Raw genomic sequence first — 15,375 nt, forward strand, 5'->3', positions numbered from 1 at the left:
CCTTTAAGGAGAGGGAAGGAGTGAGTTTTGCTCTGTGGAGTGTTCTGGAGGGTCAGTGTGGCTCCAGAGAAGGCAGCAGAGCAGCATTGCCTGTGAGACTGACAGGACCCCACCAGCCCAGTGCTCTGTGATTCATCTGCAGGGAGTAAGGGGAGGCAGATGAACATGGGGTTTTGGGCTCGTGGAAGGGCATTTGAAGTTTGGAACTGTACCATTGAAAGGGAACTGGCTCTACCTTCAACTTTTTTGAAGCAGGCTCTTGTTTTCTCTTTGCCTTTCTTATAGATACCCACAATAAATATTTGATGTCATATTGAATTAACCATGTTGTGCTGAACTGAGAAAAAGTGCCATTTCATTGTGGTCTGATGGGGAAAAACAAGATAAATAATGGAATAACTTAATCAAAAGCAGTTTGGGATTCTTTAGTGTGTTGTTTGCTTGTTTTTTTGTTGGTTTTTTTTATTTATTTTTTATTTTTTAGCTTCTAGTTTCAACATTCAGCCAGAAAACCAGTTACTGACACTGTTCCTCTTTTGATGGAGCCAGGAACTGATTGGTGACCCAGCTCACTGGCAAGGAGTCTGTTCATGGTGCAGCACTGCACAGCAGCCTCCTGTGCATTGCTTGTGTCAAAAGCGTGGTGAGAAGGCAGGCTGCACAGAACTCTTGGGTTTAATGTGGTGCCAGTGTACTCTGGGATGGGAAACATGGGATATTCCCTTTTTTATTTATTTTCCAAGTAACTCTACCCTGTGCATTCTTATTCAGGCCTGTGAGCTGCAATACTGAAATCCAGGATGGTTTCAGAAGCGGTGCTGAACTGTTTTTCAATGCTGTCTACCAGATAGTATCCAAACCATTAAAAAAAAAAGAAAAAGATGAAACTTGTGTATTTTGTATATTGACCATTATAAAATCTGTTGCTATCAGGAAAAAGGAAAACATAATTACTTCAATCTACGAGGATGTGCAGTCACTTAGTGTACTTCAAAAACATTCTCTGTATCTTCATTTATCATCATTAGAATGCATTTCCAAAAGAGTGAATTTACCTTTATCAAATTGTGAAAGGCATTTGCCTTCATGCATCCTTACCCATGTAAATTAAAATGTTTTACTTTGATATTTTTGATAAATGCACACGTGCATTACTCTTCATAAAAGTTTAAGTGATAAAATATGGATTTGGGAGTTGGCAGTTTGGGAGTTGGAGTTGGCAGTTTTTTAAACTAAAAATAAAATAAGCAAAATTGAAACTTTTATATGAAAAGACTAGGGACAAAGGGAAAAGAATAAAATATTGGACATGGAACATTAAATACAGAATAACAGTTTGTTCTATGCACTAGAGTTCAGCAGTAGGAAATGATGCATTGTATCTTTTAAATAATTTGCATAGTTTAAGACTATATTTTAAGTAAAATCAGTATTCAGAGTCCCAGCAGGTATAAATAATTGTGCTTCCATTTACCTTGAGATATTTTTGTCATCTGACAAAAGGTTTATGGAAGAGGAGAGCTGATCACAAGTAAAAAGTTTTCCAATGCAAGGCTGGATGTGTTGGAGATAATCTCCAGAGCTGTGCAGCATCTGATGTGTGGCTGCATCCTGGAATTGTTTAATCTACCAGTTTACCCTAAAATCCATCAAAATGTGAGGAAAGGGTTTTCAATTCTTGTAGACACATTTCTGTATTTTGTATGTTAAGTTTGGTGTTGAGCAGCAGAAGGTGTTTGTGCTTTGCATGTCAGTCTCTCGTGGGCCTGGCAAGAAGCCACATGCAAGCTGATGCATCCTGAGCCTCAACAGAAGTGATAAACAATCAAAATAAACCCAAAATGCCTCTGTCTGCACAAGCAGCTTCTTCCTGCAGAAGGCAACTGACGAGTGGTGACATTTCTCCTCCTCACGTTTTTGCAGAACTGCCATTGGTTAAATCCAGGCACACAGGCTGGGGTAGGTATTGAGTACATTCTTTGTTTTCATGTCCTGGGGATGCCTGTGGGCAAAAGAGAATATTTTCTATTTTTGAGCGTGATTGCTCTTTTGCTGCTTTGGGAATGTGAATTGCAATTGCAAAATGAGGATGCTGTTAAGATGAGCAGGTACATCTTTGAAAAAATGCTAAAAGTTTACAGTGAGCAGGGTGGGTTCTGTGAATTAGCTGACAATTTTGGTTGTCTTTTGTAGGTAACTGCAATGGGTTAACCATATTCTGCTGGGGTTTTCTCATGCCTTTGTAATTAGTTTTCCTTTTTTAATCTTCCCAGACATCTTTGTCCCCTTTGCTCTCAGTCTGTGACTTTTCTAACTCTATGATCCATTCAGTAAAATCCCTATTTTCCCTGACAGATTTTGATCCCATTTAGAATTTATCTATCTTCCATAGAAAGGAGAAATACCCTTTGTTTTCTGTAACACACGTGCATCTAACAAATGGTACGTTTATTTTATCTTGTCCTGTGACATTTGGTGCTCCAGTGACGTTCAAGGCAGGTTGTGCCTGCTCTGAAGTTAGTTACTTGTAACTGCTGCTTCTGCCTCATGGAGCACTTCTATTTCATTACCTGTTTTCAGCACTGAGACAGAGTTGGTTTTTGGTTTTGTTATTTTTTTTTAATAACTCTTTTGTTTGCCACTTCTTATTCATAGCCACTTCTTATTCAGGTTTATGCCTTGTGTGTTTTCTGTGCCTGATATTCACATGATTTTCACTCAAGTAAAATAAACGTATTTGATTTTCCTTTAGCTTGCAGTTCCTCTCCTGTTGGGTCCTCTGAAACCTGAGCTTTGAAAAAATGACATGAAGGACACACAGTTCCAGTGGTATCTGTGTCTTTTCAAAGATTGAGACTGATGCCAGGGAGCACCAGGTCATCTTCTTCACTGCTCATTTTTGTTCTTTCTTTTTTATTTTTCTCCCTCAACAATGTTTGCAGCCCATTTTATTCGATTTTTCTACCACTTTTTCTTCATTCTGTTTCCTGTAAGGCTAAATCAGCCTTTCCTGCAGGTTACAGTAGAGCTTCAGAGTTCCCATCACATTGCAAAGCTGCTGTGAGATGAACTGTGAACAGCTTCCAGCATTCCCCTGGCTGCCAGAAAGAGTTAGGTAGCTCTGATACTCCATAAATGATGACTTTAAAAATTGTGAAGGGGAATGAAGATTTTTTTTAATGAAAATTCAAAAAATTGGCCACATGAAACTGTATTTCAAACCATCGTTGTCATTTTTTCTTACTTCATGAATATATGTATTTACTAATGAACTGTGTTTTTTCTGCTAGTTCTGTCCTCCAACCAAATCAGCATGGTCCCTATTAGTCTTTGCTTTCGTTGAAAGCAACATCTATATTCTGTTTTTTGCCATTTTCCCTTTGTTGTGTCACATCTACAAGTGCATAAACTTGTCATGCTCCTTAATCAAAAACAAATTTTAAAACCTTTTCATTTAGTGGAATATATAAATTTATTTTTCTCTGTTTTAAAAAAATTCAAAATATGTCTATTTCAGGTAATGTGGAAAGATGAAATGCAGGATTAAAAGACAGCTTTTCTGGCATGACCAATTCTTGCTTGTTTCTGATATGGATGCAAGTTAAATATTGCCCATAAAATTGCTGCCTTGTGTTTCTCTTACAGATGCACAATAATGATGAAAAAGAGCTTTATTTCTGTGTTACCACCGTGGACTCTTTCATATGTCTGTGTATTTATAGTGACACACATGCTGTGCAACAATTAATATTTTTATAAACATGGGAATAAAAAGAAGAGTTTGTCATGGTTCTGAGTCAGGGATAATGAGTGAATGCTTGGCAGCTTTTTTAAAGAAGCAAATGAAGAAAACAAGGCCTGTGCTGACCCCTTGGTCAGGCTGCCTCCTGGCAGGAGGTGAAATAAAGATGACGTTTGGAATGATGACATGATAATTCCACTCTTTCCACTAGAGCTTGAAATTGCATCTTTTTATGTTTCTGTGATCCATTATTTCCGAATGGAACACATGTCTGGGAGCATCCTGCACTGTCACAGAGATCTTGCTGGAGGTGTGAAATGAATCTGTGCAATGGCTGTGTTTACAGACAATCTATAAAATATTTCTTCCCTTTTCTAACTACAAGCTGTAAGCATGGGGAAAAGTGCCCAGGTTTTGAAGGCACAACAAATCTTCTATAATTGAGATAGCTAATATAATAATAATAATAATATAATTTTAAATCACAGTGCTACATCTTGATGTGATACAAGAAAGGGAAAATTAGAAATATGCCGGAGAAAAGAAGTTGGCTGTATGGGAAGAGAATGATAACAAGTACAGTGCTGATATAGCTGAGGGACAGAAGTGATTTCAGAGTTGTTAGTAAATATGTGGAAATATAATGTACTATGGAAAGGGGAAAATAGAAATATTAAGCTGAAAATGATAGTCTGAAGAAAAGAAAAATATTTTAATGACTTTAATATTGGCTGCATTTAGGAAGTCTAGAAGAAATACAAATACATATGGCTTTGTGATAGTAGTGTGATTTATTTTGTTTCCTGTGTTATATCCTTGCATATGCAGTTCTTCCAGAAAAAAAGATCTAATACATGGGATGGTTTTGAATTTATAGAAGAAATTAATTTTCTTTAAATGTCTTCAGTTTAGCTGGTTTAAAAAAATGTATAATTTCAGAAAATTAGAAAATTGTTTTCTTTAATAAGGCAAAATTAACTATGACTGTAGCCAATTTATTCTTTTATCCTTCCTTATAGTCTCTTTTGACCAGTTATTTCATGGCCTGAAAAAGGCATGAAGAAAGGAAGAACAGACAGTCCTGATTATAGCTGGGTCAATTCCAGTGGTATCAAGGGGATGGAATACATAAATGGAGTACGAAGAGATAAAAATGATTGGATATGACATTTAGGAGACTAAAGACATAGCAGAATAATTATAAGCAATATAATGGTTGCAAGAAGTGAAGTCTTTCATTAGATCAACTTATATTGCTGGGAAAAGGAAAACATATTTTGAGACAGAAGCATGTTTTCAGTTCTTTAGTTGTGTCCTGATATACTTTGTATGCCCTTCTCCCTTATTTTTTGCACAGAATCATTCAACTTTTAGTTTTGTTCTGAACTCATCTTCAGTTACAGGCTTAAGAAATATAGTGGCTGGTTGGAATAAATATCTCATTACAAGGTGAACTGGCTGCTTGATACCTGATCTGGTAGATATTTATTTATTTATTTATTTATTTATTTTCATAGATATTGCATGTGTTGTCTTCAAGTTAACATGAACGGTTTGAGAAATTTCTTGTCAAACGCAGAAATTTGTTCTTTCATTAGGATGAAACAAGAAGTGGCCCACCAACCCTAAATGTTACCAGTGATGTAGTTCTGAATCTCTCCTTGCCCTGTGAGATGCAGTTGTATAACATGCTGCTGGAACATCATGATTGTATTCTTATTTAGGTGATTTTAGTGCATAGTGTCCTACAGTTTGTGAAGAATACAGCTATGATAGACTTGTGTGTGAAATTAGGCACATGGTACCCCAGGAACTTCTTTTGCATTTTGGATCTGCACAAAATCCCTTTTCTTAGTTCATGGACTATGGGGGTTACTGGTAGCAAAGTGTAACATAAGATTGTTTATAGATCTAGAGCACTACTAAAACTGGTGTGAAAACTGTTAGTCTAAATAGTGAGAGGGTCAAGTTTACCTTGCTAACAGCAGAATTTCTATCATATATCTCTATTGCACTCAGCACTGGGAAATATCACTTCTTTTGGTTTATGTTTGGGAAATCATGCTTGCCAAAGCACAGAATTTTGAATTTGAAATTAGAACATTTTTTGTTTGACTGCCATGACATCTGTTTCAGCTGCTTCAGTGCACATGGCTCTAGTTTATTGCACATTCTCTGGAAACTGTTTTAAATTGCAGGGCAGGTGTGTATTTTGAGCATTTCAAGTCCTGTTGAAAGGCTTTCCCTGCACACATCTGACATATAAAAATATGAAAATATGACCTATCAAATAGGTCATATACAGGTGGCACTGGTATTCTGGATAAAAGGTTTAGGCATTTTTTTCCTGGAAGGCATTTTTTGGTGATGCTTAACTGAGACCTTGTGAGAGGAGACAAACATGTAAATGAAGTCAACTCCTCAGACCTCTGGGATCTGTTACAGCATGAGTTACTCTTAACAGATCATTAGCTGGGGCTGTTAATCAAGTTTAACAGGTGTTGAGTAATGAACCGAGACAGGGCATCTGCTGTGACCCTCCTCTTGCTCTAATCTGGTTAGGGAGCCCAATGCCAGTTGGAGCCCAGAATGCTTTGTAGTGACATCCAGCATTGCATTTTCCTGGTGTTTCCATCAGTCTTGTGATTGTTGAAGAACTGTGACATTTGCAATAGGAATACATAAAGAATCAGTCCAAACTTCCCAAAGTGGAAGCTGTTAATGAATAGCTTCATTTTCTTCTCTACTTTGAAGTATTTCTTTGCTGAAGTTGAATGAGCAGTTGAACTTTAGTCCATGTTTATATGTTTGCCTTCCAAAATGTAATGAAATCCATTTCTGAGTGCTGCTTAGCTAGGATCATGCAGAGCACTGTTGTCAAAGTGGTAGGAAATGATAATTTCAGCATGTCATTTCCAAGACCTCTTGGCGATAAGAACTTTGCAACTTCCTGTTATTATTACGTTAAGTGATTTTGCACATTTAAGAGATCCAGGCTTTGCAATGCATTGTCATTGAATAGCAACTTCAACACTTTGACATTTGTGTAAACTTCTCCCTTGACCATTAGGCTGCCTGGATTTCCCAGCATGGTGTCCACAAAGTGGGCAGTGTCAGCTTGGAGTGTGAGGCCACGTTTGGAGTTGGCTGACAGGATTGATTGTCAGAGCAGCCTTGGGCCTCACTTTGGGTCAATCAAATGGTTATGGGGCGGTTCAGGTTCAGTGCTGCTGAGTGTGTTTTGTGTGTCATGTCTGAATACAGAGTAATTTCCCATGTTTTCATATTTTTTTAATATCATCTTGCCTCAATTTATTTGCTGTACCCTTTACATCTCCAACTTTTGCACCAAAGGAAAAAGTAACCCAAACTTTCATTTCCTTCCTCTTTCTAGATTAATCAGAGATGCTTCAAGCAGAAATTAACGCTGGGTCACGTTGTGAATATTGCAATTCTATGATTCTAATCAAGTCTGAGGCTTTTAGAGCTGTTTTGCCATTAAATGAGGTTGTACCTGTGGCTATTTTGCTCCTGAGCTCTTTTATAATCCACTTGTGCTGGTCATTCTGTATCTCTGTGATCAAATTCAAAGCAGTATTTCCAGCTATTCACTCTTTCAGCACAGCATGGACTTGTGTATCCAATAATAATTAGCATAATGCAAAGAGCAAGTGTGTTTATTGCAAGTGGATGATTCCAAATTGTAACCAATGTTCCTGGCAGAAGAAACAGCAACATTTCTACTATTGGCAGTGTTTGACATGTGTCCTTTGACTGGTGTGAGAGATTATGGTGCTCTCATTTATATAGGACTTAATGTCTGAGATTTTGATTACAGATCCCTGAAGTGATCATGGGAATTAGAAAACCCTCTGCAATATTTCCTTGCATGTAAAGTAAAATTCTGATCCAGGGGACTTGGCAGGCAGCTCCTGCTGAGCTCAGGAGATTTAGGTTATCGCCCAGGAAGTCAGGAAAAGCTCAGTAGAATTGATATAATATAAAGCAAAAAGTGAGGTGAGAAACAAGCCCAGAATAACTACATGAGAATTCAGAATGAGGGAGATGGAGATATCACACAGCTACAGAGAGAGCAGGAGGAAAATTGAATACAATCAGAATTTGTGCTAGGAAGGGAAGGAGGATCACACAGATTGCAAATTTTATGTGAGTGGAGTCTGGAGAAAATCAGGGGAGGAATATGAACCAGTTGGTTACCTGGGGATGGGGAGAAAACATCCCCAGTGTAGCAATGAAGGACCAGAATCAGAGGCAGCAGGCAAGAGAACCTGTGGCTTGCTGCTCTCTGTTCAGGAACAGCTGTGTATATTGTCTGATGTAATTTTGTCTTCTGAAAAGTTGTCAGTATGGAGTTGTGCTTGGCTGTTTTATTAGAGAGATATCCTTTCTGTACATTTTTACTCAGGATATATAGTTTTTCTTAATGGGAGCCATTCCTCTCTATTATGTGCGTTAAAAAGTATGGTAAAATTCCTTGGGAAAGCTCTTAATATTCATGCAAAATAGCCACAATCCAAAGTAGCCATATTTCAAACACGGATATTTGATATTTCTTTTCCCCTATCCTCAAAAGTATGAAAAGTGATTAGAGCCTATTACAGACTTATCCAATTTAATTTAAAAAATTCGGGTTTGTAGTGCTGTGATCCTCAGGACCCTCTGGGCAATTGCATGGAGTCTCATGACATGTGTGATATTAACCTGTGCCATTTTTGCAAGTAACAATTTGTAGAGCTGCTGGATGTATTTTTCCCTTTCTCTTATTCATCTTGAGACCTTGTTCATCTCTTCTGCATTGCCCTGTGTAACCTTAGGGAGGATTTTGGTTCTGCTTAACTGTTTGCCAACTTAAGCTAGCTGGATAACCATGCCTTCCTTTGATTGTGCTCCTAAGACACCTTTAACTTTCAGAAAGAGCAGAATTAAATTTTAGCACTTTGTCTCTCCTCTGGATTAAAAAAAAAAAAAAGGAGTAGATGTCAAAACTTGGGATCTCCTCCTTGATGTTATTTTTGCCAACCTATATAGTACTGGCTCTTTGGACTCCTTTCCTGCATTCAAAATTAACCTGTCTGCTCTCTGAGCCCCTAACCTTTGCTCCAATAGATAAATCACTTCCTGGAAATGTCTGAAAACTGTTTGAATGGTTTTCTCCCCTCAGCAATGTCTTTTCTACAAATGCTTTTGTTAAGTAAAATAGGTTTTAGCTATTCATAGGTCTGTGACTCTTTAGCAAGTTTTAAATGATTAGTCCCCAGTGCCATTTTCTTTCCCTTTTTAGTTTTTTTGTACTTCAAATTTTTGTTGTTCTCAGAGTGCTTTAATAACAGGCAGTATTGTGTGATTTTTTTTTTCTGTGACTGCACAGTGAAATTGCTTTTGAAAGTAGTCAAGAGTATTCTATTTATCTCATTTAATACATGAAAACAAATGGTCTCTTTCAAGTTAGGTGGTCTGTGTGTTACATCACTGGAAGCCATGTAAGCTGCAGAACGTAGTTTTTGTTGTCCAGTCCTTGCTGCTAATTAATTTGCAGATAGAATAGAATATTTAATGCTGTATTTTTTATTCATAAAGCAGGAGGCACTTATAGCTGTGGTCTATCACCTTCAAATTCTTTTTAGAGGCAAAGACAGCTCTGCAGACTTTTGCAAGTTCCTCCAGAAGGACTTTGCCTTTATTAATTTGGCTTTGATCTCTTTCTGAGAAGTATATAATGGACACAGCAGAAATTCTTGGGATATGTGGTAGCAGGTTGTCATCCTCTGATCCCAAAATGCACACTGCAGTGTACATTAGGATAATGTCTTGGTCTGTCAATTCTAGGAGAAGAAATTGAAGTTCTTTTGTGTTTCCCCTGGATTTCTGCAACGTGCATTTTTGATTATGCCAGTTCTATCAGGGAATCAGAACAATCACAAGAAACTCCATGTCAAAAGTGTTTCTGTAGAAACTTTTCAAATATTATTCAAATAATCTTAGGAGCCTTTCACTATTCCCACTCTGGTTTGGAGGTGCAGAGCTGCCCAGTACTATTAATGAACCAAAGGAGCAACAAAGTAGAAATGATATTAGGATTAATTTAAAGCACAAGTTAATTTATATAAAAGTATAATTTGGCTATTGATTCATTCAACAGTTGCAAAACTGTATAACCATGTATAACTTTATCTGTATTAATTACTCTATCTATATATATATAGATATGAGTACAGAGATCAACTGTCCAAAAATCACTTTTTTCTTTCCTACCAGGGCCTGTTGCTGAAAATAATAAATTTTGATCTCTAAACTTGGTCTTTTTGAATCATCTGCCTGTGAAGATTCAAATTTTTTTTCTAAAAGTAACAGTTTCTGTGCAAACTGAGACCCAGTCACTCCACCATTTATGGTAGGAGCTGAATTGTATGGCCCAATCTAAAACTTCTGCATTGCCTTGATTATATTGAGTATCTGACAGACAATTGGAAGCAGTGAAAACCCCAGGCTTAGTTACCAACAAGTGTTCTGCCTTCTGGTGTAGAGAAGGAAAGTGCAATGGATGTATCTTGGTTAGGTTGCTGCTTCTGAGACTCTGGGAAGGAACTCTCTTCCATTAAACCAGGGCTGAGCAAAAGGATGTTGTTTTCTGTCTGTATGTTTGTGTGCATCTGACAGGTGTCAGCTTCAAAGCCAAGACAAAGACATATAGGCTTATTTTGGAAAGTCTTTAGGGAGAGGAATTCTTGCAATAAATATTGGATAGGGAAAATAGTTGTGGTGCTTCAGCCAGACAAGAATTCAGGGAGCTTGATGGGGGAATTGAGAGGTAGCTCAGGCTGTGTTACTGAGCTGCTTGGAAGTCACTGTGCTTGGTAGAGAGGCACAGGATGCTGACTGCTGCTGCTGCAGGTATCAAGAAGCTGCCACCACTCTTTTACTATCTGCCACTTAGTGTTTATATCACTCATGGTCTTTGACACTGTAGGATTTGTTTCAGACTGGTTTTTGGAACTGCCTTGAGCTCAGTTTTTTGCACTCTTTCCTACATAGCTGTATCTGAGTGTAGCCTTTTGCTGTAGTTAGTAGATGCTCACAGCAACATTCTCCCCACATCATGTTCTACTTATCTGTACTCAAAAAATGAGTTTATAGTATTTTTACTTCTTGCCTTCCTATTCCATTCCCATGCATCCACCAAATCACTTTTAAGTGATTTGCGTTTGAAGCCAAGCAGAATCATAAATATTTTAAAACAATATTTTAGTGTTTTGAGACTTTGTTCAGGTTATGAGAAGAGCAAGTGAAATTTGGAATGGAGGAACTACTGTTAATGACTGTGACGGTAGCGTAGGTTTGTTTGGGTTTTTTTTAAACAGCAGACTTTGTTTGTTTTAGTGAAGTGAACCATATTATATTTTCCAACAGGAAGGAAGCTTCCATGGATCTTGGTTTTTATAATTCTTATAATAGCATCAAACTGAACATTCTTACAGCAGAGACATCTGTTTTCACAGTCGCCTTCTGTAGGAAGAGACTTTGTTTTGTTTTGAAATTCATAGTTCATGTATTTTAGCAGATGATCATATTTAAGCCAGATTCTGATTGTCATCAGTACAAATTGGGAATTAACACAGTGTATTTCACTTCATCTCTCCCAATTTATGTTAGTGTAAAGGAAAACTGAATCTAATGAATCGGCTGTTCTATTTCTGTGTTTAATTGTGCTGACAAGCATTATTTTAAGAGAAATGAGACAATGCAATTGCAGATAGCTCAGAAAGCTCCAGTATTCTGGCAGCTTATCGCCTTTATTTTGCTGTCCAACAGAGTGATTAGACGACTTCATTTGGGTTTGACAAACAGTATGTGGTACTCCAGCCTTCCCTGTGAAGCTTTGAGCATGCTGACATGTTCTTCCAATCCCAGAAGGTTTTAAAAAATATATTAGAAAATTATGTATTTCTTCTCTCAGATGCTCCATTTCATATGGACTTTATAAAACCTTTAGATTTTGGTATTGGGTGGAAAAAGTTCATTTTCCAGCATGTTGCAGCTACTGCAGTACATTTCCTAAAATGCATGAATATCAGTTGTGCTCCAAAGGTGACAGCATGGAGCAATGTGTGAACTCTTTCAAATTATACTCCTAAATCTGTGCAAGCAAATGTTCTGACTTTTGAACTCATTCAAGGCTAATTTGAGAGTCATACTTGGTTTCAGTGTGTGGAAATTCAACTATAAGCCCAAGTATGTTGGGCTCAAATTGATCTATTTTTCTTTCTGATTTTATTTAGCTCTTGGAATGGAAATAGATGTCCTTAGTAAATCCTGAAGCTTTTATAGCTCTAGTTTTATCTCAGACAAATTATTGGAAAATGCATAATGCCATTGATCTGACTAGAACTAATAGGAGTTTTAAATAGCAAAGAAAATAAGACCTTTAATGCTAAAAACCTCTTCCTCTCTTTTCTTTCTTCCTTCCTTCCCCAAAACATCAGCAAAAGGAGCTAATAAATGCAATTGATTTATTTTGAAGTGCTGTCTGTCTTTTTCACTTTTCTTCTGAATAGCAGAGTCTGTGGCAGCCCTGGCTCCAGATGTCTGCGAGACAAGCTGTAATATGTTTCAGAAAGTCCCTGCTTGATGGCAATTGTCTGGGGAGAAAAATGAAATAAGCTTTGTCTTTGCTACAGTAACACTTGGCTCCGGAGAGCAGCCTCACAAGGAGAGAGGGCATTTCTGATCTAGGATTAACAAATCTCTCTTTGCAGTTGTTTTGGCATATTTGTAGGAAGCACAAGCAGTGGTTTTCCTGCAGCACATGCAGATTAACATCCTTTAGTTGTACCTTTCTACTGCGAATGCTGGGGCAATGCAGCAGAATGCAGTGAGCCACCCTGAAGTCTGGGGCTCAAAAGAGTCCTGTCCAAACATGGTACATTAGAGCTGGGATGTTTTGTTCATATAGTGCCAATATTCTAAGCATGAAATATTTACCTGGTGGGCTTCACACTTCTGTGAACTTGGAAAACTGCACCCATCTTTCTTGGAGTTAGCCTCAAACATTTCATTGCAGCAGAAAAGACCAGAAGTCAAGGTGCTGCCATGCTGTGTTTGCTTTCCAGTTTGTGTAACACTTTGCTGGAACCACAAGATTTTCTTTGCCACCTGCACTGGTTAGTGGTCAGTTCAAACTCAGCGTGTGCCCTGCTGAGAAAATTCCAGGCATGTAGTTTCCACGTTGAGAAATTTGAGCAGCATGACCTCTGTGCTTCTTTTTGGCAACATCCTTCAAAGCATTTAGAATGGAAAGAAACTGTAAGGGATTCCACCTGTGACCAATTTTTAAGGAAAGGACATTCACAGCAGAAATTATCTAACCTCCCCATTCTTGACTTTGCAAAGGGATAATTCATATTAATGTTTTTTAAGGTTAAGCTTGTTCATGTGTGTCAGATATAATCTAACTAATTTGGTGTTCTTGGCTTATGTGCCACATTTAATTGCAGTAATTGCAATGGATTTCAGGAAACCATATTCCCAGTGTCAAGTGGGTCACGTTTTCTTGTTTGTTAAAAAAGAAAAAATCTGGGAGCTGGATCTTGGCTTTAAGAGAATCAGCTATATTTCTGTGTGAGTTTTCTCCTAATTTGGCTCATTTTATTTGTCCTTTATTCAATTTTCCGTGGAAACGTAGTCAACTATAGCCAGAAAAATAAAGCTAGAAGTTCCTTAGGAGATTTTATGGATATTGATAAGATTCTAGAAGATATGTCTGTGTGGATTTGCTTTAGTGAAGAACAATTACTGCGAACTAAGTCTCCGAATGGGTTGGAAAAATAAGATGCAAGATTTGCTAGACTTGCTTTCCTAGAAGCATTTATCTTGACAAGTTTGCTCATGAATGTGGCTTTTCTCATTGGTATTTTTTTGTACATGTATTAGGTGAAGAGATGCATCACCTTTGTTGCTGGAATGCCTAGATAATGCTTAGACAATGATAGGAATGTAATCATGTTCTACTCCTGAGCTCTATCATAGGAATAGTACAAGAGAATTAAGTCTTATGTTTGCTACAAGTGTTATTTACTACTCTATTTACCTATTAAAATCTGTTTGGTTTTTTATTTTTTTAATTTCTCTATATTGACATTCTTTTCCAGTTTAGAAATAACATTATTAATATGGTTTTGAACCATATTAAACACTGGGGCTCAGCCTGTGCTCAGTTGAATCTAGTTTCCTAAATAAAAGTCTGCATGAGTTTTGTTCTTAATTTAAGAAGAAACATTCTCTTTGCTCTTGATGCAAGGCTGGTCAAGGAGTCTTGTTTGAGTAATTACTCCTAATTGGCAGCTTTTCCTCTTCAGATTGTCTGTCCTGGTCTGTTCTTTATTGAAGGAAGCTTGCTGCCCACCCTTCTGGATCCTGAAGCCTTGGAGAACCCATTTTCCTGATATTTCTTCTTTTTCTCTCTAAATAATGCCTTGTATTAAATGTAGGTTCAGAGGAGAAATAAAATTGTTGTAAAAGAAAGCTAGACTGTTACAGCCCCTGATTGTTGCTGGAAGTGAAATATTGCAGAATAGACCAAATCAAAACTTTGGGAGGTGAGATATGGAGAGAAGACCTTTCCTGGCATATAAAATATCAAGGGAAGTAAACAAATGCACTCTATTTTCCTTGCTATTGAAAGCCAGAATGTCCTTTTTCCATTAAGGGTGTTTTGCTATTCTTTTGGAAATCTCTTTTAATTAAGGCTGTATAATATGTTTCCAAGGATATGAAAGAAATAATTCACCATGGCTCCAGCAGCCACTGTTCCTTTCTGATGAAGAAAAGCAAATATTTCTTATCTCTTGGAGAGGCAGCACTGATTAGAAATAGGCTATAGTCAGGAACCAATGCATCTTTCTCTGGACAGTTTCAAAATATTGTTGGCCATTTTACTGTGTAATTCTGTGGTGTGATGATACTGCAGCAAGGTGTTGTGCTCCTCGCTGTGCTGGGGCATTGCTGGCAGCAGCTCCCCAGCACATGAACTAATAGAGGCTTGGCTGAACCCATTTAAAAGTTACTGGAATTCTACAGAATGTTTGCAGTATCCTCACAGAAGCCACTACAGTGGATTTGACACAAAGTGTGTGCAAACAGGACCAGAATTACTCTGAACTCCCCAGCTCATAAAGCTGCCTGCCAGCCTGGAGGTGTTGTCAGGGCGCTTTTATCCAGAATGAACACAGTCCAGGTTCTGCAGTATCAGATGGACAAAGAAGAATGTTTTATTAGCTTCCTGTTCTAACACAGGACTTGCTCAGAGTAATTCTTGCTTGTCCCAAAAAGAGCAGGAGGTGAAGTGGGAGCACTGACCACTGCCCCAGTGACCCTGGAACTGAAGAAGAATCTCCTGTGACTCCTCAGAAGTACAGCAGGGATTCAGCTCCTGCCCGTGCTGCTCCAGGACCTGTTCATGCCAGCTCAGGCACAGTCTGCCCCTTCCCTCACCTTCACAACCCGACCTGAATTCCTCTGTCTGCTGTTTGATTAGCTTAGTCTCCTTCATGATGTGGGTTCATCGTAGGGAAAAACTGCCCGAGAAGAGGGAAGGTGAGCTGCTAAATATGACAGGG

General features: G+C 38.0%; 1 protein-coding gene and 1 long non-coding RNA gene across 5 annotated transcripts in view; one reads left to right on the forward strand and one right to left on the reverse strand.

Moving 5' to 3' along the window:
• FHIT (fragile histidine triad diadenosine triphosphatase) overlaps positions 1-15,375 on the forward strand; it is a 521,244-nt gene that overhangs the window by 178,351 nt on the left and 327,518 nt on the right. The window lies entirely within an intron of this gene.
• LOC146431598 (uncharacterized) lies at positions 12,264-14,811 on the reverse strand. The gene is made up of 3 exons (XR_014854653.1): positions 14,547-14,811; positions 12,743-12,952; positions 12,264-12,399 (listed from the first exon to the last, which is right to left on the reverse strand). It is a non-coding gene; the product is annotated as an uncharacterized LOC146431598 (long non-coding RNA).

The sequence above is a fragment of the Lichenostomus cassidix genome, chromosome 12, assembly GCF_008360975.1.
Source record: "Lichenostomus cassidix isolate B80296 chromosome 12, HeHo_3.0, whole genome shotgun sequence".
NCBI classification, from domain to species: Eukaryota; Metazoa; Chordata; class Aves; order Passeriformes; family Meliphagidae; genus Lichenostomus; species Lichenostomus cassidix.